At 42.6% G+C, this 24,663-nt stretch overlaps 2 non-coding genes across 2 annotated transcripts; both read left to right on the top strand.

Annotated features, from left to right (window-relative positions):
- Window positions 1-16,762: 16,762 nt before the first annotated feature.
- Window positions 16,763-16,834, top strand: trnag-ucc (transfer RNA glycine (anticodon UCC)). The gene has a single exon. It is a non-coding gene; the product is annotated as a tRNA-Gly (tRNA).
- Window positions 16,835-18,177: 1,343 nt separating this feature from the next.
- Window positions 18,178-18,249, top strand: trnag-ucc (transfer RNA glycine (anticodon UCC)). Its single transcript has one exon. It is a non-coding gene; the product is annotated as a tRNA-Gly (tRNA).
- The last annotated feature ends 6,414 nt before the right edge of the window (window positions 18,250-24,663 follow it).

Here is a 24,663-nt window from a genome sequence, read left to right as displayed (position 1 = left end):
TGACATGGAGCTCAATTTCAATGGCACCCAGAAAACTCACCGGATTCGAACCGGGGTTGCTGCGGCCACAACGCAGAGTACTAACCACTATACGATCACAGCGAGCTACCGGTCTACCCGACATGTCCCAGACTACAAAGGGGCGTTGTCACCTTTAGCTTGTAGACAAAACTGTTTCTTACCAACATAACTCTTTACAAGGGTAATCCTGTAACAGTGACTTTTTTTCCTTTTATAAAGTTTAAGCTAGGCCTCCAGAAGGTTACAAACTAAAGCAGGCGCATGCTGTCAATGCTGGAAAGCATCTTCACATGCTTTTATTGTTACTGTAAACTTGCGTCAAAAGCCATGTTGTTTGGAACAAATAGCAAGCCCACGGCACTCTAGGTAACAGCCAGTGAGTGTACTGACACCTAGCGATTAGAAAATATACAGCGTATAATTAATGTTTTATTATTGTTTTGAAGTTATTTTAGTTATTTGAAAATTACTTATGTTGCCTTTGAAATTAAGGCACAAGAGATGTAATTCTAGTATATAGTGTGAATATATACATTTATTGTGTGAAATTCTAGGAACTCGCTTTAAGAATAAAATTAAAAGGCAGACACGTGAGTGAACTTTAGCAACTGTGGCCCATCCCAAATCGACAGGAATTTTGACAATTACCGCATGATAGTTACCAAATTTGTAAATGATTCAGCAGCAGTAGAAAAAATAACTATGTTTGCTTTCTCACTATTCTACTCTTTCTTGCTTTTTACAGAGGTTAAAAGTAATAAAGGAGAGATTTCCCCTTTAGACTCTCGGTTTGGAGATAGAATTTCACAGAATCTATCTTTGAGACCGACTGCACCTCATCCTACACATAGTTCCACACTACCCCTGCCTGGAAAAGAGCCCGCATTCTTTACAAGTAAGTTAATGGTCTTTATACATATACTATTTCAAATGAAGTGACCGAAAAATGTGTTTGGACATTTGTTTGAATGTTCTTGCCTTTTATTACAAAATATCAACCGAAGTGGCATTTAATTTTGGGTTCATGTGCACAATACATGTTGTTACTCTGCTAGGACACCCATGTGGACTTGAAGATGAAGATGAGCTGATTTAATTCATTATTTAGATGTTAGAAGATCTTTAAAGAAGGAGCTGCATTATGACTGGATGATTATAAATGAGTAAATGAATGAAGTAATACTTAAGTCATGCTGTCAGAACTATACTGACTGAATATGAATTTAACAGAATAAATTAGTGACGGAATAATGTTATTTGACTTGTTAGGTGAGCATTGTTCATGAAATACATTTACCAAAGGGTATGCAAATTGCAGACACATTTTCCCTCAGGTGACCGCATATACATTATTATTCAAATATTTGTATCATTTAAATTGCATGTATATTGTCATGTAATCGTATTGTTATCGTGTTGAATGGATTGTGACGATAAGAAACAGTACACCTAACAAGTCAAAGAACATTATTCCGTCACTAATTTATTCTGTTAAATATATGCTTAAAATATATGTTAACAGTGCAGTAAGATGTAATGTGCAGTAGTATGGAGGACCAAACCTGCAATTAAAAATGAATCAATAAATGAATTAATAAATAGATAGATAAATAAATGTGATAATAGGAAAATAAATAAAGGAATAAAAGACTTGATAAAATAAACATGATTCATTTTAATCAAATGTATTTTTGTATATTCTTCCCCTAATTTATAATTTTTTGCTTTTATATTTTAATGTATTTGTATTATTTTTAATTGTATTTATTTATTATTTTATTTATTTGTTTGTTCCATTTATTCTTATATTTATTTATGCATTCATTTATTTGTTTATTTATTTATTCCAATATGTATTTATTTCCAGATTTATTTATTTTAATCTTTATTTATTTTTAATTTTCTGTCTTTAGTTTTATATCTATTCTTACATTTTTTTGATGTGCATGATAATTAGGTTGGTTGGTCTTGCTGACCAAATATAAATATTAATTAACAAATAAATAAAAGCAGAAAATAAATTAAGGGAAATAATACAAAAATTAGTTTGATAAAGAATAAATCATATTTATTTTATCAAGTCGTTTATTCCTTTATTTATTTTCCTATTATCAAATTTCTCTTTTTATTTGTTTACATGTTTATTTATTAATTTTTAATTTCTGCGGGTTTGGTCCTCCTATTGTCACGTCCTCGGGTGGATGAAGAAAATGAAGGTAGGCGAAGTTACAAAATAGCAAAGGTTTTATTCCAATAAGTAAATACCCAAACAAACAGAACAGTGTGCTAGTGCACAAACAATAACCAGCAAAGACAAGCGTGAGAGGGGAACTTAAATACACAGATAATGACAAGGGCAACAGGTGACGGTGATGATGATGATGAGGGTGATGAGGCGCAGGTGCAGGTGATGATGACAGGGGATGCTGGGAAGTGTAGTGCAGACAAGGACAGACAGGTGCAGACGAGGACTGTGACATTACTCCCCCCTCCCGGTAGGCATCCTGGAGTCTGTAACGGGAAGGCGGACCGGGTACAGGAGGATGGACTCCAGGATGGACCAGGCGGCCATGGCGGAGCAGGACGTGGGCGTGGCCATGGCGGAGCAGGACTTGGGCGTGGCCATGGCGGAGCAGGACTTGGGCGTGGCCATGGCGGAGCAGGACTTGGGCGTGGCCATGGCGGAGCAGGACTTGGGCGTGGCCATGGCGGAGCAGGACTTGGGCGTGGCCAGGGCGGAGCAGGACTTGGGCGTGGCCAGGGCGGAGCAGGACGTGGGCGTGTCCAGGGCGGAGCAGGACGTGGGCGTGGCTGAGCAGACGAAACCTCGGGCGTCCAGGGTGGAGCTGTCGGCCCCTCGGGCATCCAGGGCGGTGGGGACCCTTCGGGCGGCCATGGCGGTGAAGACCCTTCGGGCGGCCATGGCGGTGAGGACCCTTCGGGCGGCCACGGCGAGGGCCTATGGCCCCCCCCAAAAAAATTAAAGGGGAGAGTGACAGAGTCATTACCAGTCTCTGGGCTGGACGGAACCAGCGGTGAAGGGGTCTCTGGGCTGGACGGGACCAGCGGTGAAGGGGTCTCTGGGCTGGACGGGACCAGCGGTGAAGGGGTCTCTGGGCTGGACGGGACCAGCGGTGAAGGGGTCTCTGGGCTGGACGGGACCAGCGGCGAAGAGGTCTCTGGGCTGGACGGGACCAGCGGCGAAGGAAGCTCAGGGCTGGACTGGACCAGCGGCAAAGGAAGCTCAGGGCTGGACTGGACCAGCGGCAAAGGAAGCTCAGGGCTGGACTGGACCAGCGGCAAAGGAAGCTCAGGGCTGGACTGGACCAGCGGCAAAGGAAGCTCAGGGCTGGACGGGACCAGCGGCGAAGGAAGCTCAGGGCTGGACGGGACCAGCGGCGAAGGAAGCTCAGGGCTGGACGGGACCAGCGGCGAAGGAAGCTCAGGGCTGGACGGGACCAGCGGCGAAGGAAGCTCAGGGCTGGACGGGACCAGCGGCGAAGGAAGCTCAGGGCTGGACGGGACCAGCGGCGAAGGAAGCTCAGGGCTGGACGGGACCAGCGGCGAAGGAAGCTCAGGGCTGGACGGGACCAGCGGCGAAGGAAGCTCAGGGCTGGACGGGACCAGCGGCGAAGGAAGCTCAGGGCTGGACGGGACCAGCGGCGAAGGAAGCTCAGGGCTGGACGGGACCAGCGGCGAAGGAAGCTCAGGGCTGGACGGGACCAGCGGCGAAGGAAGCTCAGGGCTGGACGGGACCAGCGGCGAAGGAAGCTCAGGGCTGGACGGGACCAGCGGCGAAGGAAGCTCAGGGCTGGGTTCATGGGCTGAAATGAATGTGTGTGCTGCCCACACACACACAACAGCCATGGATCCCACAAGTAGCACTGCGTCATCCAGAGCTGGCTGGACGGTCTCTGGCTGGACGGTCTCTGGCTGGACGGTCTCTGGCTGGACGGTCTCTGGCTGGACGGTCTCTGGCTGGACGGTCTCTGGCTGGACGGTCTCTGGCTGGACGGTCTCTGGCTGGACGGTCTCTGGCTGGACGGTCTCTGGCTGGACGGTCTCTGGCTGGACGGTCTCTGGCTGGACGGTCTCTGGCTGGACGGTCTCTGGCTGGACGGTCTCTGGCTGGACGGTCTCTGGGACTATGGCCTTCCTGGCAGCACGTGCTGATATAAGTGGGGGATCGGCGATGCAGGAAACCAGTCCTGGACGTCCATATACCGATCCGGTGGCTGGTTTGATGGTGGGCGTGATGGAGATGGCTGGAGACGGTGATTGTGTGGCAATGTCATCCACCTCACCAATGGTGAAGGTTGAGCCACACAACCACAGCACATGATCTAGGTAACTGGCAAAGGTTCCTGGAAAAGCTGCTGCTGGGGCTTGCTGGTACAGATGACTGTCTAAGCCCAACCAAAAGACAGTTTTAAAGACATCATCTGACCAGCTTACCCCAGCAGAGAGTTCCAGGAACTCGGCGATGTAATCCTCTATAGACAATCCATTTTGGAAAGTGGTGAGTAGAGAGTGAGCTGGGTAAACCGGGTAGAGAAGAATTCCCATGCTGACTCCTTGTTGGGCTGGTTATTCTGTCACGTCCTCGGGTGGATGAAGAAGATGAAGGTAGGCGAAGTTACAAAATAGCAAAGGTTTTATTCCAATAAGTAAATACCCAAACAAACAGAACAGTGTGCTAGTGCACAAACAATAACCAGCAAAGACAAGCGTGAGAGGGGAACTTAAATACACAGATAATGACAAGGGCAACAGGTGACGGTGATGATGATGATGAGGGTGATGAGGCGCAGGTGCAGGTGATGATGACAGGGGATGCTGGGAAGTGTAGTGCAGACAAGGACAGACAGGTGCAGACGAGGACTGTGACACCTATAATGTAATTAATATCAGACACACACATATATTACATTTAAATTAGAAACAAATATATATATATATATGTGTACAATTTAATGGTATAATTTAACGTTTTTAATTAGTTAACTTGTTAACTTTTTATATATACATATATACATTTTTAAAGCAATTTAAATAATGAATATTAAATAATGCAAATTTAATAAACAGTACGTGCTCTAAGGCTGCATTTATTCAGTTAAGAAACAGTAATATTATGGAATATTATAGCATTGTAAAATAACTCTTTTATGTATATCACTGATGCTTTAGTATTAACTGTCTTATTTCATTTTGTTACTGTAAGTATTTAAATGCTTATGCTGAGACACTAATGAATACATTCTGATTTCAGAACAGCATCATGAAGAAAACAGTGTTCTTCCCAGGGAAAGTCAAAGTGTCTTTCAGGAAAGGCCCGTCGGGCCATTTACGCCGGGACCCATCAGAAGAGGCAAAAAGAATTAAAGACAACCCTTCACTGCAGGACAAGTCAACACCTCAAAGAGAAGATCTGGTCAAGTTGAACGCCCGTTCTCTTGTGTTACATAGAGGAGGGGATGTCTCTGACAAGCAAGAGGTGTTGGGAGAATGCATTCTTCAGTTCGGCAAGTACAAGGGCAAGTCTTTCAAGTTGTTATTAGAGAATGATGTCAGCTATGCTTTGTACCTGTCCGATAAGGTTGAGGAAGAAGAACAGGCTGGGCAGTGCAACCCAGAGGGTCCATGCAAGGATAGCCTCATTTCCTTTCTTGAGTATTCAAGAAGCTTCAAGGAAATTGAAGATCTTAAACAGTATCTGTCTCAAAGGCCAGATCCAGTGCCAGTTTTGACAGAGGATGACAATACTGTTGGATTTGGATCCAGAGCACAAGACACTTGGAGGAAGATTTGGGATACCAGGGCAGACGGAAATGCTTTCTTTATAATGAGGCAGAAGTGTGTGCCAGGCAGCAAAATGTACAATTTGCAGCAGTATCTTTTAAAACAGCAGCAAAAACAGATGACCAAAAACACTCCTCCGATGCCCTCACCATCAGCTTCCGCTGCAAGATGAAGGGGGTGGATTGGAATCCACTGCTGCTTCAATGTATATGTAATGATTGATTATAATTAAGGTATTAATCAATATTTTTCCTTCTAAATATCAAATGAATTGAATGACTTCTCTGGAGATTTTACTTTATTTATATAAGTTACCAGTGTGATTACTGAAATGTTCTTTTCATGTATTCTTTAATGTCTGTATTTGATATCTGAATGCAGTGCTTGCTTATTTAACACAGCTTCCAGAAATGAAATAGGGACTTGTTTTGTGTTTGAGAAAGGTCTTCAATGTGTTTAAACATATAGGGGTCATTGAAGCCAATCGTTTAAGGGGCCATTTCTTTGTTAAAGCCTTTCTTTCCAGTTAGACTAAAGTTTAGCTATCCTTGAGAGAAAGAAGGTTACCCTTAATAACAAACTATCATTTAGATGGAAGTGAATCAGTCAAAACTAACTTTAGCTGGAAAAAAACATTTTTCAAGAGCCACTATAAAACCAAACCAATCTCTGTTACCTTAAATTATATCTTTATCTCTGTAAAGCTGCTTTGAAACAATCTACATTGTTAAAAGCGCTATATAAATGAGGATGACTTGACTTGACTTGACTTGTATTGTGTTTGAGAAAGGTCTTCAATGTGTTAAAACATATAGGGGTCATTGAAGCCAATCGTTTAAGGGGCCATTTCTTTGTTAAAGCCTTTCTTTCCAGTTAGACTAAAGTTTAGCTATCCTTGAGAGAAAGAACGCATTATCTTGATGTTTTGAGAGGACTCTCCTGTTTATAGTGAGAGCCTGGCCAAATCCAACCTTGGAAAAGCTGTGTGTCGGTGTGTGTGTGTTAGTCTTCTTGGTTACAGGTTAAGGAACCACTGGCATTATTGGAGATTGACTGAGTTGTTGTTCTGGACATGCTGGCGCCCAGCAACCCAAATCTGCGACCTGGAAGGTCATGACGTGCCTAACTTCAGCTGCGTAATCGATGGAGATATGCTTCAGTCTATCTGTATATGTGTGGAAAATTACTGTGTTTATCTATTTCATAGCCAATGAGAATCATTCATCCTGTAAGCAATGACGTAGCTTAGACCTTGGAAATCGTATAACTGCTGTGATCTTTGTAACTGTAAGCGGGGCGGCCTACGAACTCCTGTGCGAGTATTGAAGCTGACTTCTGCTGATGAAACTGCAAACTATCTTCAGTAAATATTTTCTTTAATTTTTTATAATTCTGACTCTGGGTCTTCATTCTTCATATCTGGTTCTGGGTCTTTAACTGTATACCCCTTACAGTTTGGTGGAGGATGCGGCGGGCAATCATTCCGTGGTGACATCTCTGGCAAATCAACACACAAGGTAGTAAGCTTTTATTAATTGTTAGGGCTGTCAGACTGGAAGAGATTTTGAAGGAGAGCGGGAGAGCCTTCACTCCGATGAGGCGAGTGGAGGAGTAAGTAGCCTTCACTCCGATGAGGCGAGTGAAGGAGTAAGTTGTAGGCCTACTGCTGAGAGGATAAGAAGTCGCTGAGAGCGTCGTTAAGGGTAACGGCAGCAGACAGCGCAAGCGAAGCGTGCTCTGTGTGGGCCCCGCTGGGCATTAATGGTGTAGCACCACCCCAGCAGAGTACGTCCCTGGACGGGAGGTCCAGTGGCACCGTAAACCTGCTCAATCTCTTCCATCTCAGATAGGGGATCCCCGAATTTAGTGAATCAGGCAGTTAGGGATACCAACAAAAATAGGGTTGTTTGCCAGGGATGCATCAGGAACGATCCCGAGAGAGAAAAAAAAAAGAAAAAAAAAGTTGTGACCCAAATTGGCATGGACCAGTATATGTAACTGTGATTTTGGAGTATACTCTGCAGTTTCATCACGGAGAAGCCAAGCTGTGTTGTTCAAAGATCGCCGCCTCCATTTCTGCAATGACTTCAGGTGAGTTTGAACTGTTATTAAGATATGGCAGACAAACTGAGTAACTTGATCAGTAACCTGAACAGTCCTGAAACTAATAGTGAGACAGAAAAGAGCGAACGCTGTAAGCAGCTGTGCTCTGAAGCCCTCACTTCAGAGAAATTTGCAGAAATTATTAAGTAAATGGTTGTCTTGATAAGTTTTGCTTCTGTTTGGAAATTTAAACAACAACTTGACTGGCTACAAACAAACAAAGAAACTGAAAAATTAAAATGTTGAGCCTTGTATTGCTTACGATGATTACAAAAAGCAAGTATATTAAATTATGGGTCGAAGATCATTTCCTTGGACAAGTGTGACTAAAGTTAAACAGACACTTTGTGAAAACAACTTAGAATATTTTGCAGCTTATGACAATTAATGTTCTGCCAATAATAATGATGAAGATTATGATTGGGCTATTATGATTAAATCAGCCACTGCTGGACTGTAAAAGAATACAGAGAACTGCTTATCAGCTCGGTTTGGATTCCTGAATGGGACACACTGCTTCAAGGGTGTGCAGTAAGTTGGAGCCGAGAGTGTTTTAATGGTGGTCATCAGGACCATTTAATACGTAACTGTAAATGCCCACCGAGAAGGTGTTTAAAATGTGATAAAATGACAACACATTTTTGGTAATAATATTGGTTTGAAAGTAGATCAGTGTTTAAATGACGACAGTGACATTTTTCGTCTGAGAAATAAGAGATAAAAAGGTCAAAAGATTGAAGTCTTAAAGTGAATCCTTTTGAAGAAAATATCTATAATAGTAATTTCTATAATAGTAATTTTTATAAGTGAATTGATGAATACAGGTTGATGTAAAATTAATGACTCCAACAGATGTGAGTTGCAAAATATATCAAAGTAACTAAAAGGATGATTGTGTTGTAATTAAACATTTTAAAAAGGTTTTAGATGATATAGAGAGACTAATCTCACAGATGATTTACAATAACTGCAAAAGTATCACAAGCAGAGAGTGCTTGCCTCGTCAAACTTATAGTGTGAATCCTAATTGGAGATTGATAAACTCCAAGAGAAAACTAAAGTCAAATATTAAACTATGGTTGAGAACTTGACAATTAAAATTGAGATTGAGAAATGTGAAACGTTATTGAGAACTAGAATAATTATTTTTATGTAAGAACAAATAAGCAGAAGTAGTAGGCTACTGAATTAACAGTTGCTAAATGTAAAATGTGTAGAAAGGCATCTGATTAAACAAACAGCTTGAAAAGTTGACCATGAAAGAGCTAGAAGCTGATGTTTTGCTTTCAAAAGATAAGTCTGCTATTGGCTGTAATGAAACAGTTCGCTTATCTAAATCTGATGTGTGCTGTGGCTGAAACAGCCAGTGCGACAGAGACTCAATCTGAATGGAAATTTGTAATGTCTAGATTCCCTGACGTGGGCAAAAGACAACTGTAAAACTATGTTTATTTGAAAACACATGTAATTTCTGGCAAAGATGCCTTAAGCTGGGATAGAGTTAAAAGATGGTAGATAAAAGTTTGATGTTAGAAGTATATGAGAGAGCAGTGTACCAGTCTTGAATGCCTCTCTCTCATTCAATGTCAGCTAAAAGCTGTTATCTGAGCCTGTGTCATAAGTGATAATAAGCTATTTATAGTAAAGCACAGTGTTTCAGTTGAAAACCATAGACACAGAGATGTTAAAAGAAATCATTACCATTCAGAGGGCAATTTGTATTTAAATGTTAAAAATGTTAAAAGTAAAACTGAATTACTTTAAAGAAGTCTTTAAAATAATACAGACCTTAAACGATAGAGGTGACATTTTGATTAGCGTATTTTAGGACCAGTAACAACTTTGTCTCATTTAGTCTCCACCATTCAGGACCGATGGCTCCGGCTACAGATGAAGTACACTGAATGTACGGCTGTGATCTAAATTCACTGAGTATAGTCTAAGTAGCTAGGTTGCTGCTTTTAAGATAGTTAATGGATTTAAGTGATTAAATACTGTTGTTATTAACCTGTCTCCCTGTGAACACTATTAGGCAATCGGAATGGCTCTGGTGACTCTTGAACGTGCCTTTCCTAAGCTCCAGAAAACAGCTGAGTTCTGTTGAAGAAAACTGATTGTATTGGGAAAGAGCGGTCACCAGTGTGTACGTGTGTACGAGTGGCTACTCAATGACGGGATGATCTTCCTGGCCAGGGGACAGCCTAACGCAGGGGGTCACGAACATTGGGCACCTCCGGATGGAGGTGTTATTTGTGAGAAAGGTATGAGAGTTGAGCGCTGATTACTGGAGGCCACCGGGGTCAGCAGAGCATTGAGAAGTGAGATGCGCTGTGAGGTTAAAATTAATGTTACGGCAGTCTGACCCAGAAATGTGAGTTCCTCTATACCACTCACCAGAAACCGCATTGATTGTATGGCTTGTTTTTCATTGTGACAAGTGTCTGCAACTATGCCAGGGGACGACACCCTGAAGAGAAGAAAATTAAAGATAAATAGCTAACGGGAGTGGGCTTTCAGGAGCCAGCTGATTCCATGAGTTGATTGCCATTATTTGCTGCGGAGACAGTAACAAAACTTAATTATATGAGGGACATGATGTTGGTTGCCATATGGGCAAGTAAAATGTATAGAAGAGTTAATGTTGAGCTAATATGTCTATAACATAGTTTTAACTCCTGAAGGTCGTTAGGCATGGTGGTGGCTAAAGATGAAGACAGGCTTTTGTAGGTTTGAGAAGAGTCTGGATAACAAAGGTGAATGGTAAAAGGTTAATGTAATAAATTTAATATTACATTTTGTCTAAATTACAGTCTTAGGAGGCTGTTGAAAAGATTATTTGTTTATGGCGCTTTTCCATTACCAGTACCAGCTCGACTCGGCTCGACTCGCCTCGGCTCGCCTCGACTCGGCTCGCTTTTCGCTCCGTTTTCCATTGCAGATAGTACCGCCACAAATAGTACCCGGTAGTCATAGCGAAGCCGCAGGAAACTGCCGTGACGTATTCTTATACGCGACACACATCCGCTACCCACACACACAGGACAATGGGGGAAATCGAGTATATGCTGTTTTTGATCCTCGGGATGTGGCTGTTTCTCACAGCAAGAAGACAAACGTTGTTTCATGAGAGGCTGAGGGCAGAAAAACGAAACACTGCTGAAAAAAACAGGAGAGTTTGGGAATTACTACAGAGTTCAGACTACGAGACGAATCCGGTTGTTCAAAGCCGACGCAAGAGGGTAAGTTATGCTAACATAGCTAACGTTTGCATATGTGTAAATACTATACTATATGCAAAGTATTTAATCAACTTTATAGCTACCAGTATTACGTACTAAAATGTGCATGGTTTATGTGTTTCAGATCTGTTTAGCTTTGCAAAGTCGCCGCGGCAAACCGTCTGTTTGGGCTTTCAACCGAGCTACCGAGTGGTGGGATGTTATTGTTCCTGGTTTCACAAACGCGCAGTGGGTTCAGAACTTCAGAATGTCGGAAGAAACATTCATATATTTGTACAACAAACTGCGTCCAGTGATGGAGAGACAAGGTCCTTCAAGGTGTTGTAGATGGAAAAGGACTGTTCTGGAACGTGTTTGCAGGACTGCCTGGCAGCTTGCATGATGCTCGTGTTTTAAGACTGTCCACATTGTGGGAGTTGGCCAGCCGTGGCAACCACTTTCCAGCTTACACCAGGAATATTGGTGGGGTGAATGTTGCCTACTACATCCTGGGAGATTCTGCCTATCCCCTGCAGAACTGGCTCCTAAAGCCATTCACTGACACTGGACGGCTGACAGTAGAACAGCAGATCTACAACAAGAAAATATGTCGAGCACGGGTAGTGGTTGAAAACGCTTTTGGTAGACTGAAGGGAAGGTGGCGTTGCCTCATGAAAAGAAATGACTGTGATGTTACAATCGTGAAATCTATGATTCTTACTTGCTGTGCTTTGCATAACCTTTGTGAGAGTCATGGAGAGGACTATGACGATGACTGGGATGCACCTGCAGCAGCAGAGCCTGTGGTGCCAGTGGCACAGGGTGTTGAGGAGGAGGGCAGACATGTACGGGAGGGTCTGATGCGTTATTTTAATTGCTAAATAAATACATTATCATTAAATATGTTGTCTCTACTGTTTTTCATTAAAGGTTATCACAGTATAAAATCTGAAAATACTTGTTTAAACCCTTGTAAAAAGGCAAACCATCCAAAAAATACATAATGATCTGGATGATCATACGATCTGGATGAGCTCACAGATACTGTAACATCATATATAAGTTTCTGTGAGGATACATGCATTCCTACCAGGACATTCTTATCATTTACTAATGATAAACCATGGTTTACTGGGAAACTCAAACACCTTCGTCATGCCAAAGAGGATGCTTACAGAAGTGGGGATAAAATCTTGTATAACCAGGCCAGAAACAGACTGACAAAGGAGATCAGAGTTGCTAAAAGGAACTACTCTGAAAAACTGAAAAACCAGTTTTCATCCAACGACCCATTATCAGTCTGGAATGGCCTGAGGAACATCACCAACTACAAGTCACCATCCCCCCGATCTGTGGACAATCAACACCTGGCTGACGATTTAAATTCATTTTATTGCAGGTTTGAAAAGCCCTCATTCACACCACACACCGGCTCTAACCTGCACTTCACACATTCACCATCACCTCCTGCAATCCCACTCCCCCCTCCTGCCATCCAACCTGAGCTTAAGGTCTGTGTGGAGGACGTGAGCCGAGTCTTCAAAAAACAGAAGACTAGGAAAGCCTCAGGCCCAGACGGCATCTCATCTGCTTGTTTAAAAGCCTGTGCTGACCAACTGGCCCCGGTCTTCACACAGATCTTCAATAGATCATTGGAGCAGTGTGAAGTTCCCTGCTGCTTCAAACGCTCCACTATCATTCCTGTCCCCAAAAAAACCAAAATCACTGGACTTAATGACTACAGACCTGTCGCTCTCACGTCTGTGGTCATGAAGTCGTTTGAAAGACTGGTGTTGGCCCACCTGAAGGACATCACTGGACCCCTGCTGGATCCCTTTCAGTTTGCTTACAGAGCAAACAGGTCTGTGGATGATGCAGTCAACATGGGACTGCATTATATCCTGCAACATCTCGACAGACCTGGGACTTATGCAAGGATCCTCTTTGTGGACTTCAGTTCTGCCTTCAATACCATCATGCCTGATCTTCTCACAGCCAAACTGACCCAGCTCTCCATACCATCCTCGATCTGTCAGTGGATCTCCAGCTTCCTGACGGACCGGCAGCAGCGAGTGAGACTGGGGAAACACAAATCCAGGACTCTCACCACCAGCACTGGCGCCCCTCAAGGGTGCGTTCTCTCCCCACTGCTCTTCTCCCTGTACACTAATGACTGCACTTCTAAAGACCCCACTGTCAAGCTCCTGAAATTTGCCGACGACACCACTGTCATCGGTCTCATCCGGAACGGTGACGAGTCTGCTTACAGACTGGAGGTTGAACAGCTGGCTGTCTGGTGCAGTTACAACAACCTTGAGCTGAACACGCTCAAAACAGTGGAGATGATCGTGGACTTCAGGAGGAACAGCCCAGCACTCCCCCCACTCACCATCATGAACAGCACTGTGGAAGCAGTGGAGTCATTCAGGTTCCTGGGCACTATCATCTCTCAGGACCTGAAGTGGGACAATCACATTGACTCCATTGTAAAAAAAGCCCAACAGAGACTGTACTTCCTTCGCCAGCTGAGGAAGTTCAACTTGCCACAGGAGCTGCTGATTCAGTTCTACTCAGCCGTCATCGAGTCTGTCTTATGCACTTCCATCACTGTCTGGTTTGGTTCAGCTACCAAATCAGACATCAGGAGACTACAACGGACAGTCCGGACAGCGGAGAGGATCATTGGTGCCCCCCTGCCATCCCTCCAGGACCTGTACTCTTCCAGAGTGAGGAAGAGAGCAGGTAAAATCATCACTGACTCCACTCACCCTGGACACCACCTGTTTGAACTGTTACCGTCAAGACGGAGACTCAGATCACTGGCCACAAGAACATCTCGGCACAGGAACAGTTTCTTCCCACAGGCCATTTCCCTTCTGAACAGTTAACACACCTCCCAAGGCATATGCCTTTAAGTGCAATACTCCCACTGTTTAGTGCAATATCCTACAACTCAGGTGATACTTATACTAAGTGATACTTAGTATTATGTTTCATGTTTCTTGTTGTATTTGTATATGTCCACTGGAAGCCTCAGCACCAAAACAAATTCCTTGTGTGTGCAAGCACACTTGGCAATAAAGCTCTTTCTGATTCTGATTCTGATTCTGAAAAAAGACACTGTTTGTAATAAGTTTCAAAAAGGTTTTATTTAAACACGCATACAAATAGAAAAAAATATAATATTAATATAAATTCACACATCCAACTATATACATATGTTACATGTAGTGCAAACATTAAATTAAAATAAACAAAGGGGTTTCAGTCCAGGGGCGGTGGAACAGCATCCCGCCGGTTCAGTGCCTGGACAAGCTGGCTCAGGGTTCCCAGAAAGGCCTGGTTGAAGGACGACATTGCAGCCATCTCCTCTCTCCTTAAAGCCGCTTCTAGTTCTCGGGCATGTGCTGCATCATCGAGTGCCATCTGTAAATGGCGCTCCCGCTGTGCCCGGTTCAATTCCAGCTGCTCGACGTCCGATGTCTGCATCTCCCTCAGGACAGTCAGATGCTCCTGTTCCCTCTTTCGTTTCCTCCGTCCTGGCCAAAAAAATAATTACAATGAATGAGTTATAAAGAAAAACGGACAAGTCACGTTTCATTCAAAGGTTGTGTGTGTTGTAAATTGTTCACATGTATTATCATTACAGCTTCTACATAAAAAAAGACAAGCCCACAACTTACTATTACTTATATAGTATATAACGACTTAACATCTGAGTAAATGTATTTAATGTATTTATTAAACATCTATTTTAGTAAATGTCAACTTTAAAATACCATGTGTACAGTATAGGTGTACGTCTGGAAAGTTATAAAAATACTGAACAGGTTTATTAATGAATCCTGCATTCCCATAACTGGGAATGCTTCCTGTTGTTATTCAAGTACGTTTACGTTATATTAATGAGTTATTGATACGATTAATGATATATTAAAAAGTGTGTACAGATTCACAGACAACAGGCTAGAAGAGTTTACTTTTTCTCCAATTATACTAACCGGTTGCCGGTGTCGACGCTGCTGCGGGTCTCGGTGTCGACGCTGCTGATCTTGTTGGTGTCGATGGTGCCGCTGGTTCCGGTGCCGACGTGGCATCAGTGGGAGTCACTGAACCATTCTCGCTCGTCGAAAAGGAATCTAGATAGAAAGATCATACAAAAGTCAACACAATACGAAAATAGCAATGGCAGATAGTTAGCGGTAGCAGCAATTGTTATCTGCGACACAAGTTTACAGTCTTCGATGTTATAAGTGAGCTTCAGCTTTTCAAAAGCCAGCCTACAGAAAACAAAACTCTCAAGCAGAGTGCGCCTACATGATTAATGTAATGTAAATTTTAAACACTTACCATCCTCCAACAGCGACTCCAACAAACTGGTGGCCGAGTCAAGTCCACCCTCCCTCCCGTTGCTCGGTGGTCTATGGCCGTAGATACCGTCCATCTGTTCGTACCACTTCCAGCTTTTTCGGTTTGAACCACTGCGGCCGTTGTGGTCCTTTACAGCTCTGTAGTCACTTTTCAGTTTTTTTAACTTTTCCCTACATTGCTGGAAAGTCCTGTTGTAGCCATGTGGGGACAGCAGTTCGGAGATTTCTTGATAAACTTTTTCGTTCCTCGTTGCCCCATCTAGCTCTCGCTGGATCCTTTCTTCGGCAACCAAACATAGGAAAGTCTGCACCTCCTCGTTTGACCACGGCGTATTCTTCCGAGTTGCCATAATAGTAAGTTTAGAATATCTGGGCAAACTATTTAAAAATGGCGGGGTTATTCTCTGGTTATTCTGGATACTCCGTCTGCCGCGTGCAATGATGACGCAGTGAATAGTGACGATTCTCTCTGACCAATCAGCAGTCGGCATTGTATTACGTCACATTTTAGTATCGCCTTAGCTCGCTTAGAACCTCGCCGGAGGTGGTACGAAAAAAAGTACCCGAAAGCAGGTACAGGTACAACTTTTACACAGTGGAAAACCAAACAAAGGCGAGTCGAGTCGAGCCGAGCCGAGCCAAGGCGAGCTGGTACTGTGTAGTGGAAAAGCGCCATTAGAGAGAGAGAGACTGTCTGAGTGGAGGCAGGGATGGTAACTGTGTCTGTCTTTCTGTTATCGGCCTGCTAGAGCAAGCTGAAGCAAAATAGTGATAATGAACCAAAATCCAGCTGACTTTTCTAAGATCAACTGAATAATGAACAGACATGCTTTGAAACTGGTTAAGAGACCATGTAAAATTAGGTAAAAGCTACAGTAAAATGTGAAGTTTAAAATCTTACTTAAAATTTAAATCTTTTTAGAGATGATATAATGAAAAGCGAACATTAAAAATGAACAGTTAAAATATGTGTCTAATATGTGTGTGTGTGATGGTGACTGCACTCTATGTCTTGTATGTGTTAGTTTGGGGTACTATTATTTCCTGATTTTGAGGATATTGTGTCATTAACCTCTTGTTTTTTAATATGGTGCCTGGTAGGTCAGGTCAATAAGTTCATGCAATTTTTTTAAGTGCCAGGTCCAAACAAAGAGAGTTTCAGTTCATCTGCACCTGCCAGCTGCTAAAGTATTGCAAAAATTATTGCTGACCGCAGAACAGGGCTTCCGGTCTACATCCAACAGTCTTGCGTTGGTGGTATAGTGGTGAGCATAGCTGCCTTCCAAGCAGTTGACCCGGGTTCGATTCCCGGCCAACGTATCACATTTGTAAATTAAAGACCTTGATTACGAGCATTCTTGCTATGGGTTCGATTCCTGGGTCTGTCCATTCTTGCTGTATGCGTTGATTCCCGGCCAACGCATTGCATTTTTCTCAACCTGTCTTTAAAACAGTCGTCCGAGGCCCCTTGCCAACTTCTCCTGCAACTCGTTTGCTGGAGCAAAACATTTGTTAAGGTCTTTTGGCAGCAGTACAGGACTGGATCTCCCCGTCGGGGAATCGAACCCCAGTCTCCGCGTGACAGGCGGAGATACTTTCCACTATACTAACAAAGAGTTGCAGAGACAGGTAGTTGTATCCGATCAGCACGGCTTCCAGGAACAGCGTCATGCGTCATTTTAGCTCAACGCTTCACAGAAGCCAGTGAATCCAAAAAATAATCTAATACCGTTTAAATATGAAGTGTCTGTATAAAAAGTGTTACATTATTAAATTAGAGACCCTTTTTTTTAATATGGTGCCTGGTAGGTCAGGTCAATAAGTTCATGCAATTTTTTTAAGTGCCAGGTCCAAACAAAGAGAGTTTCAGTTCATCTGCACCTGCCAGCTGCTAAAGTATTGCGAAAATTATTGCTGACCGCAGAACAGGGCTTCAGGTCTACATCCAACAGTCTTGCGTTGGTGGTATAGTGGTGAGCATAGCTGCCTTCCAAGCAGTTGACCCAGGATCGATTGCTGGCCAACGCATCACATTTGTAAATTAAAGACCTTGATTACGAGCATTCTTGCTATGGGTTCGATTCCTGGGTCTGTCCATTCTTGCTGTATGGGTTCGATTCCCGGCCAACGCATTGCATTTTTCTCAAGCTGTCTTTAAAACAGTCGTCCGGGCCCCTTGCCAACTTCCCTGTAACTTGTTTGCTGGAGCAAAACATTTGTTAAGGTCTTTTGGCAGCAGTAAAGGACTGAATCTCCCCGTCGGGGAATCGAACCCCAGTCTCCGTGTGACAGGCGGAGATACTTTCCACTATACTAACAAGGAGTTGCAGAGACAGGTAGTTGTATCCGATCAGCGCTGCTTGCAGGAACGGCGTCATGCGTCATTTTAGCTCAACGCTTCACAGAAGCCAGTGAATGCAAAAAATAATCTAATACCGTTTAAATATGAAGTGTCTGTATAAAACGTGTTACATTATTAAATTAGAGACCTTGTTTTTTAATATGGTGCCTGGTAGGTCAGGTCAATAAGTTCATGCAATTTTTTTAAGTGCCAGGTCCAAACAAAGAGAGTTTCAGTTCATCTGCACCTGCCAGCTGCTAAAGTATTGCGAAAATTATTGCTGACCGCAGAACAGGGCTTCCAGTCTACATCCAACAGTCTTGCGTTGGTGGTATAGTGGTCAGCATAGCTGCCTTCCAAGCAGTTGACCCGGGTTCGATTCCCGGCCATCGTATCACATTTGTAAATTAAAGACCTTGATTACGAGCATTCTTGCTATGGGTTCGATTCCTGGGTCTGTCCATTCTTGCTGTATGCGTTCGATTCCCGGCCAACGCATTGCATTTTTCTCAAGCTGTCTTTAAAACAGTCATCCGAGGCCCCTTGCCAACTTCTCCTGCAACTTGTTTGCTGGAGCAAAACATTTGTTAAGGTCTTTTGGCAGCAGTACAGGACTGGATCTCCCCGTCGGGGAATCGAACCCCAGTCTCCGCGTGACTGGCGGAGGTACTTTCCACTATACTAACAAAGAGTTGCAGAGACAGGTAGTTGTATCCGATCAGCGCGGCTTCCAGGAACGGCGTCATGCGTCATTTTAGCTCAACGCTTCACAGAAGCCAGTGAATGCAAAAAATAATCTAATACCGTTTAAATATGAAGTGTCTGTATAAAACGTGTTACATTATTAAATTAGAGACCTTGTTTTTTAATATGGTGCCTGGTAGGTCAAGTCAATAAGTTCATGCAATTTTTTTAAGTGCCAGGTCCAAACAAAGAGAGTTTCAGTCCATCTGCACCTGCCAGCTGCTAATGTATTGCGAAAATTCTTGCTGACCGCAGAACAGGGCTTCCAGTCTACATCCAACAGTCTTCAATAGTGGTGAGCATAGCTGCCTTCCACGCGGGGGCCAGTCGCATGTAGGTTTAGAGCGTTGCTAGCCAATAAGAACGCAGGAAATTCCAGGGAGGCGGGCCTGAAAAAATACACATTACAGGTTCGAGTCTCGTCTCGACCACAACTACCATAAAGTGTATCTAGATTAAAAAATGATTAGAAACTCATGTTAAGTACGATTTACATATAATAAACTAACTTTGTGCACAAAAATAGAATAAAACGTGTAAGATTTGTTGTTGTGTAGAATGTACAAAATGTGCAACTACCTTAATAAACATTTATATTATAATAGGGTTTAGTTTTCTTTAATATAGAAAATATTTGAATGTGAATAATTGTAAAGAACATTTTGATAATGTTTTAGACCTTTACATTTTACATTGAGATATTTACATTATATTTGTTTAACTATGTACAGAAATCCAATATATATATGAAATATAACCAGTAAACACCAAATAGTAAGTTTCTCGTTTTATTTATAGTACAGAAATATACATTTTATTATGTAAAACTGAAAAGGTAATGTATTAAATACTTATAGATTAAACAACAATAACATTAATAATAATAATAATAAAATATAAAGCTGTGGAGAACATAGGAAAAAAACAAGATTTTTTTAAATCAAATAATTATGTAGTGTTTAATGACAACAGTTATTAACATTTAGTGTTTACACATCTGAGCAAGATAAAATAATGCAAGTCAATAAAATTTACTTTAAAAACACTAAAGTACAATGCAAACAAGGACACAATTGTTTGATTTTAATGAACAATGGAAATAAATGTAACAATTTAAAATGATAGATTATAGATTAAACAACAGCAATAATAATATCTAAAGTTGAGGAGAACAGGAAAAAACAAGAAAAAAAGTATTTTAAACTAAACAATTATGTACAGAGTATAATAGTACCAGTGCTTAACATTTAGTGTTTTTCAAATCTGAGCAAGATAAAATAATGCAAGTCAATGAATGAACTTAAAAAAACACTAAAATACAATAAAATACAATACTTTTGGTATTTTAATGAACAAATGGAAATAAATTAAATATTTAAAAAAATAATATATATATATATACATTAAAAGTGCAATAATATGTATATACATATATGCATAAGATTGTGCAAGGAATGTCTTTGAGCTATAAACAGTATTTGAGGTCTGGGCATGTCATTTGTCAGTGAAGTCATTTTTTCTTTTCCTCAATCCACCTCTGCTTCTCAGCCTCATAGAATGGAGACTGCTGAAAGTCTTTCCATGAAATTTAATTCCCTTAGCCTGATAAAGGGAAAACACTTTAGCAGGACAGTAAATGTATTTGCCTGCCACTCCAGGGAAACCAGTGTGAATATGAGGACTGTTGGGTCCTTGTTTCAGTGGTAGGTGGCAGAATCTGCACAGACGACCAGTAGAATGCTCCATTACTGACTTTCTCTTGCTTCTCTCCTCAATCACCCTCCTATTTTCTGCCCCTCTCTGCTTCGAGGACTCCAGTTCTCGCTGAAAAAAAGGAGTCTCTGCAAAGTCTTCAAAGGGCATTCTGAAGTTGGTCAGGCCCTCTGCGGAATATGTGTCAAAAACTTTCTTGGAGCAGTAGAAGTATTTAACATCACCACCTTGATAAAAGAAATGTATTGAGGTGCCATCACCCATGTATCGAGAATTAGGCTGACCACAGGCTAAACAGGATCTAGTGTGCTTTTTTTGCAGCATATGCTGTTGTTGTTGCTGCTGAACTGCCTGCTGCTTCTCTATGATGTCCTTCACCATCTTCTCAAGCGCTGCCTGGTCCAGAAAGACAGTCTCAGGAACACTCTTTGCGGGAGGATTGACTGGGGCAGGTGGCAGTACTGTCACTGGGACACTGATGGTTTCACTGCCTGAGTGAAGAAGCTGCCATAACTGCTGTGTCTCCAGGAGCTTTTCTGGGCTGGTGTTGAGTGAAGCATTAGTGTTCTTTTTTTTAGCAAGGTTTTTTATGTACCTGCTCATGTGCTGCTTTGTGGTTGAGTGCAAAAGGCTGCTTGGGTCAGTGCAGGCACTCTGTACCATAGCAGCATATTCACCATCCACCTTTGTCAGGAGGTCCTTGCTCCCATGGTGCTTGGCCAGCAAACCATCAATGGCATTTCTCATTGGATCTGTCCATCTGTTATGGTCCAACACAAAGACTCGACCGCCTGTCTTAATGGGTCCAGTCCGAGCAGCACAGGGAGAAGCAGCTAAAGGCAGTGGTGGTGTGCTTGGCAGTTCTAAAAGAGATTCACAAAATTATTAAACGAAGTATTTGTTTTGTGTGCATAGATTAGGCAAACAGATTACACACATTGGTGCCTGTATGAATAATATAATTACCTGCATCTAAAAGAAACTCCTCAGATGTTTGTTCCTTCACTGTCACAGCACTCGGAGTAGAAAAACATTGAAAATGAGAGTCTGGGGGGTGGCCTCTGGTTCAGGAGCAAGAGGGGTCTCAGCAGAAGAGGAATCCTCTAAGCATTTCTGAAATTCAGCAAAATTAGTGTTATATGCGAGCGAGAATTATTAACTATTTGTTTTATAATAAAAAGTTTGTTATCAAAGAACTTTAAAGGCTTACCTGAGTTGGAAATGAGAACTCAGTGCCAGATGAAGACTCTTCTTGCATCCCTAGGTCTGTCTTCCTGCTTTTGTGTTTGTCAAAGTCAAGAGGCACAGGTCGACAGCCTGGCTCCACATATTGTAGGCCAAACCTCTCTCTTGTGTCCCAGCTGGAGATGTGGAAGGCTGGATATTTGGGTTACCCAGTCTCTCTTATAGATGCCCTGTTTAACTCCATCATCAAAACAGGGTCAAACACTCCAGGTAAGACAAGCCCAGGCTGCTTCAGGTCCACCAGCCGCTGATAATTCCAGCGTGCGACACCAGTCATACCCTGCGCCTGGAACAGCTCAGGAGAGACGCGATTACCCGTTACTCACTGAGCCTGGTGGAAATGAAACCCCTCTTGCTGTGAAGTGCCTCTGACAGGGATCCCGATGGGCACAGCAGCTCCTTCACCCTTGACATGATTCAGTTGTACCGAAATTTTAGCATCGAGGGTTTAAAAAGGAAGATGTTGTTGGGATCCTTTGCAAGATGGAAATGGTGAAGTACTTCTTCCACTCTTTGGACCAGCTCTCTAGGATGTGGCACTTTTGTCCTGCAGTGCGCTCTGATGTGCTGCTTTGTGGGATTAGCAGGCTCAATTCCACAGAACTTGTATGCGTTCCTCAGTTTCTCCAGGTCACTCTGATCTACTACGGGCAGAAGAGAGGAACTGGCAGAACGAGCTATACAGAGGATGGTGCTCCGAAACACATTCCCTGGTGAATCGCCGCATACAGTGAAACAAGTCTAGTTTAACCACCATGTCCTCATTGTACTTCTGGCAAGCGGCATTTACATTCTTGAGGTTTTCTGATGTAACCTCTGCCACAGTAGCTTCAGTGGTCCTCCAAGCTTCCCACTGCTGGTGCTCATACGGTCCTGGGTCCATCACTCTGAAAGCAGCACAGCAGTCCCTAAGTACATAAAAGGGAAATACATTTTCATTTTAATGTATTCATTACCTTTGCTTACACATCTTGATGTGATGTGTGATGAGATGTGATTATTCTTACCTGTCCACCCACTGGTACTTGGCCTTGGGTATGCTAGCAGCACTGTAGCGATTGGCCATCCCACAGTACATTGAACTCAAGGATTGCTCACTCTCAGACTGCAGCATCACCCAGGACAGGATCATCCAGTTCTCGTTCATCACAGCGTAGGATGACATTGTGCCAGATGAGAGGGTCACTTTTCTAGCAACTTTGCGTGTGTGATCTGATCTGAACACCTGTCCAAAAGTTCCTTGAAGGAGCTGAGTGAGAGCTGCCTCTTGCCGGTGATATTCCTGAAGCAGGCACTCCACCAGATAATGTGCAGACACAGACACCCCATGCCACCCATCAGTATCTTCGTAACCCCCAAACGAAGCAGGTGTGTCATCCTTCCTCAATGCTCCTGTGATGGTTTTCTGGCCATACAGCCCTGCTTCAGCATCCCTGACGTTCTGCACAATGAGAAGGTATGCAAGGTGGGCTCTTTCAAACTTAAGGTGAAGCACCTCAGACAGCTGGTTGGCCTTGTCATAAGGGGATTTTCCAGAGCGCCTCAGTTCATCCATCACAGTTGTACAGATTGCCTTCTTATGAGTGAGGAAGGTTGGCAAGATGTTTCTGAATTGCTGTGGTAGCATGTCCACCCACTGAGGTTTATCAGCGAACCAGTATTTTTTACATGCCTTACAGCACAGACGTGAAGCAAGGATGTAATATTGCCCACTAGTGCCAAGGATCACTCGGGGTCTTCCCACACCTGAGGACACAACATGAGGATTTGGACAGCTGTAGAGTCAGGGCAGGATGTAGTTGTTTCTAAGCCTTTCATTTATACTGTGCTCAGGTTTCCAAATGAAAAAGGGATGGAGCTGGAAGTACTTTGGTGACGGAAGGCCCATGTTTGTCTCTATAAGCTCAGGCTGAGGTGGATAGCGCAACAAGGAGACCATATTCATTAGGTGTCTTACTGGGTGTGATCCTGGCCAGAGCCCCATGGACTCCATCTCTGTTTTCATCCAAATTCTTTGATGAAGAGAGCAGTTCCAGTGGCTAATATCTTGCAAGTAGCTAGTAACAGGTGCTTCCGTCTGTGCAGACGTCATTGATGCAGGAGCTGTAGGTGCTGATTGTGCTGCAGGAGGTGGTACAGAGCCATCAGTCTGTGAAGAAGGTCTACACACAGGAGCTGGTGGATTGGGAGAACTAGAGACTGCATGTGATGGTGGTGAAGGCTGTGGCAGAACTGCACGGAACACAAAGCAAAGGAAATAAATGCATATATATATATATATATATATATATATATATATATATATATGCGTGTATAACACATTTAATGCTCGTGTGTTTAACTGTCTTTACTTTTTTTGTTCAAGTAGCTGGGAACAGGGGTTTCAGTCAGTGCAGACGGCATTGGTGCAGGTGTAGGTGCTGATTGTGCTGCTTGAGGTGGTATAAAGCCTTCACCCTGTGAAGAAGGCCTACACACAGGAGCTGATGTTGATGGAGGCTGCGGCAGAGCTGCAAGGAAAAGCACAGGGAGGAAATTAAAAACATATTAAAACACTGAATGTACATGATATGTATTTGATTGTCTTGACTACATTAAATGACTAATCATTATTTATTATTTTATTCTATGTATTTTGTTATTTATTCTAGTAATGCACATTCTGATAATGTTCAAATGTCTGTAAGTAAACAGTCCACTTTTTCACAACAAATAAAAACAGTTTAAATAGCATGCATACAATTCATGAAGTGCACTCACCCTCACCACTGGTATATTCAAACCTTAACAGTAGTTAGAACAAAAGAACATGTTTTTTCGAACAGGCAAGAACAGTGCCAAAACAACAAATAAGATAATTAAAAAACAGAAATGTAAGATAAGTCTGTATGTAACCGAATAAGCCTCCAAAACTGTTGTGTAAAGTAACCTGTTGTAGATAAGACTGTGGATCCTGTGGCTGCAGATGATCCTAAAAAATAAGCATTATAATTTGAATGGTTTCTCTCCAGTATGTACAATTTTATACCAATTTTATAAGAATTTGACATGGGTATATATAACACACATGACACGATACTTGATTTACTTACTCAGCTGTGTGAGA

Source organism: Siphateles boraxobius, unplaced genomic scaffold (assembly GCF_051911475.1).
Source record: "Siphateles boraxobius isolate OS27281-9 unplaced genomic scaffold, OSU_SipBor_1 63, whole genome shotgun sequence".
NCBI classification, from domain to species: Eukaryota; Metazoa; Chordata; class Actinopteri; order Cypriniformes; family Leuciscidae; genus Siphateles; species Siphateles boraxobius.
This window is presented reverse-complemented; position numbering and strand designations above follow the sequence as displayed.